Genomic DNA, 4,169 nt, shown 5'->3' with positions numbered 1-4,169 from the left:
TAACCAATGGTCAGCATAAATATAAAAGAATATAATGCAACGCGAGATTCGACACTTTTTTTTGAACTTTTCAAAAACCGATAACTATGAAATCCAAATATACATGGCAACATGAACAATTTTCCAAATTACACGCATTTTTAAAAAGACGAACAAAAAATTTGAATGGAACATTTGTTGAAATCCACAAACATTTCTTAAAACATGAACTTTTTATAAAAATACGTTTTTTTAAGTGGTGAACAATTTTTGGAAACGGGAAAATGTTTTGAACATATAGATGAAATTTAGAAATTTGTATTTTAATGCAAATATTATTTTCAATTTTTGAACATATCACTAAAACAATAATTCTAATTTGTAACATTTTTAAATCTTGAATTATTTTTTTAAAACCCCAAAAAAAATTCAAAAAATGGGAATAATATTTTATATTCTTAAAAAAATCGGAATAACAAAAAAATATAATTTCCAACATATTTAAATAGGAACAAAATTGTAGAATTCATAACATGAACTACCGAATATACTTGGCAACTTGAACAATTTTCCAAATTATAGACGGTTCTTTCGAAAATTACAAACATTTTTGAACAAAGCAAGAACAAAAATTTGAATGGAACATTTCCTGAAATGCACATACATTTCTTAAAGACATGAACCTTCTTATAAAAATACGAACATTTTTTAAGTTGTGATTTTTTAAATAGGAATATGTTTTAAAAATGCAGAAGAATTTTAGAAAATGTGTTTCTTTAATGCAAACTTTATTTTCAATTTTTAAACATATCTTTAAAACAAGAATATTTTTCGAATTTGAATTTTTTTAAATGCATTTGTTTAGATGTTGAACAATTTTTAAAAATACAAACATTTCTTGAAAAATGGGAATATTTTTGTAATTTATATTTGAATAAATTTTGGCACGACAAAAAAATCCAAACATTTTGCAGAGTAGGAACACATTTTTGTAATTTGTATTTTTTACGAAATTTTGAATAAAAATTGAAAAATTACAATTGGGAACATTTAAAAAAAATGAATTTCTGAAAAAATGAATAAAATAGACTTGCAATAGGAACACATAGAAAAATGACCTGCCTAGTCTTGGGCGCCCTGTGCGTAGTTTAAATTAGTTTCCCCATTGAGCGGGAAATAGAATTTTTTTATTGCTGCGGGGGCAGGAAAATATGGGCTGACTTTACTGGGTCATAGGGCGCGCAGCCCATATACAAAATTCTGCATAAATCGTTTTTCCTTTGCCAACAGATGGAATACGATTGTCTCAAAAAAAAACAGATGGAGTACGAAAGTTTAGTACCACCTCGGATAGAGGGAAAAATAATGTTTTGGCGGTGAACGGATGAAAAAATCAGAGAAACGCACCTTGCTTTATTAATAGGTATAGATTGTCTGTAAACTTTATCTTTAATTAATGAAAATTACTGTAGAATGATCGTTCTATGGTTTGGGCTTCAAAAAAAATCGCACCTGCCCAGCTGCGTTAACCGTCTGATTGTTTCACAATCCACAAAGTTGTTGATTCCCGTACAAGGGCATAACAAGTTTTAAGTTTTAGTTTCTTAATCTTTACGACTTTATCGGTCATGGGTTTTTAAACTTATGATTTTATAACTCACTCGTACCAAGTTTCAGACTTGATACTTGAAACTTACAATTTTGTCATTGTAGGTTCTGAAACATACAATTTTGCCGGTCGCTCATACTAAGTTTCAAAAGGTGAAATAAAAGAAATTTTTAAAAACTCATCGAAATGTATTTAAAATGGATCTTATTTGAATGCCCTTCTCACTAGAAACACGAATATGTGGTCCAACTTCTTCTCTCACAAAATATGTTGGAGCATGTACTACAGCTGGATGTACATCTACAGCCTGCTCCTCTTCTCTCTCTGCTCTCCTCTCTACTTCAACTAGGCAAAAATCTCATGTGGCCTCTTTTATAGCCTACCTACATTAGGAAGCGGATTAGGAGCACTCGGCGATGCTGCACACTGAAATCACACCCGCTCCCATGCTAGCTCGGGATATGTGCATCATTTAACAAAATGGTTTCTCATGTGTGAATACCTCACAGAGGCGTACACGTGAACAGTTTTGACCTGTGCATTGCCATTCAATATCTGTGCATGGCGAGCATTAGAATATAGAACAGGGGCACAATGCATTAACTATCTTCCGTGTTAGAGCTAGGCCATTTATACTTTACATCCAGCGGCATTCCCTCCATTGCCAGATCAAAAAGGAGTAAGGATCCCCTCCAAGAGCTTACAGTTCATCTTCCCCAACATCCCATATCCAGAGAAGACGAGAGACGGTCGGGGCAGCTCATACCCAGTTGCTGATAAAAGCCATCTCTTCAAACTATAGCTGGTGCTATTTGGAAATGATATGATTCCTACATCAGATGTGCGAATGGATCCGGGTTCAGTTAAAACAACCATGAAAAAACCATGGCGAAGAGAGCAGTCAAGTTCAGAATTGATTGCTGAGGTTTGTTGTTTAAGAACTTTTATATGTTTAGCACTAGTCTTGCATACATGGAGTGGCTCTGAGAATAAATCATTGAAGCGAGCGCATCATTCTGTAGCATCTCGTCTAATCAAAAGCAGTAAGAGTGCACTTGGATGATTAAATTTTTGAAGAAATATACAGTGAACAAGTACGTTGCAACTTTTGTGCAGTGTTGTAAGAAATGAAGGTGTGAGAGGAACAGCTAGGCTCTTGTAAATGGCGCATTTAATAACCTGACAAGTCGGTTGTCACAATGTGTTAATTCGCCTGTAAAGTCCCAAAGGCCAAAACGAACATGTGAGTGGCTGCATCGGGATGACTTCATTGATAGCTTAATGAGTTTCTAGTTCTTTTGGTGATACACAATGCTCTCCTGTGGTGTGCACACAAAGTCAATAGTCCTAATTAATGAGACTACCGTTTGCATGCAAGAAAAGTTAACGTGTTGTCTTTCCTCTGCAAATACAGGTATGTCAGAGTATGACGCGGCTCAGTAAATGAATGCAAAACAGCTACTTGCAATGTAATTATGTCAATTCATCTTCGCTGGAGCATGAAGATGAACGATTAAATGCGGCTACACTGCACTGGTAAATCAGGCAATGTGACTAATAACATACTAGATTTTTAGAGGAAAAGTTTTGAGATTAGTACAGTTAAATCGTCTAGAATTACTATCATGAAGTTCTCAGGTTTTCACTAAAAATAGAAATACTTAATTTCATTGAATTTGTACCTTGAATTTTCCTGGATTGGAATTATCTGTTTCTATTTCTAAATTTAATAATTATGAAATCCGGAGTTTTAATTATTGCAGGATAAGATTCTCAATTTTTATAGAAGACACATAACTTGATGGAAAATGGTATTATAGTTTAAAAACTGATAAAAATATTTGTGAAAAATATTTTCAAAGTTAAGATAATATTGGAATTATAAACTTGGTACAAACTGAATATTAGATGTTTTATCTGATTCAAAACGCAGGTTCCCTCAAATCTGCATGCATGTCAGATGTCCACCCATATCTAGATGCATTTATTTCAAGTCAGAGATCATTAAGAGTATGGAAGAATACATACCCTATACCTCTCCTAAAAGAAATCATATGTCAAATTAAACTCATGAATACGTGCATACTAATATAGTGGTACAGATCCTTATGCTTATTTAATGGTGAGATATCAGGGAGGTGAGCCCGCATGTGCTCCTAGGCATTTTTGACCTACATTCACCCTATTATAGTTGCTCTAAGATGGGTGTATGGAGCTTGTGTGTGCTTCCATGCTATCGATTTGACTAACCCAATATGTATGTATTATATGTCATTAAAAGCATATTATTGTATTTGTGTATACATGCAATTAATTAACATATGATTCCCTCATAACTCACCAGAGAAGAAACATTAAAAGATGAGTATCCAAAATACTCGGCTAAGGCCAAAACATACTCGGCAAAGTATACACTAGTAGAAAACAGGGCTTTAGTCCAGGCCGGGTCAGCCCATTAGTCCCGGTTCAGTCCAGAACCGGGACCAATGGGGGCATTGGTCCCGGTTCGTGAGCCCAGGGGGCCAGCCGGGCCACGTGGGCCATTGGTCCCGATTCATCTGGACCTTTTGGTCCCGGTTGG

The sequence above is a fragment of the Triticum urartu genome, chromosome 1A (assembly GCF_056163025.1).
Source record: "Triticum urartu cultivar PI428250 chromosome 1A, HENAU_Tu73, whole genome shotgun sequence".
Classification (NCBI taxonomy): domain Eukaryota; kingdom Viridiplantae; phylum Streptophyta; class Magnoliopsida; order Poales; family Poaceae; genus Triticum; species Triticum urartu.
The sequence above is the reverse complement of the archived record's forward strand: the minus strand, read 5'-3'. Positions refer to the sequence as shown.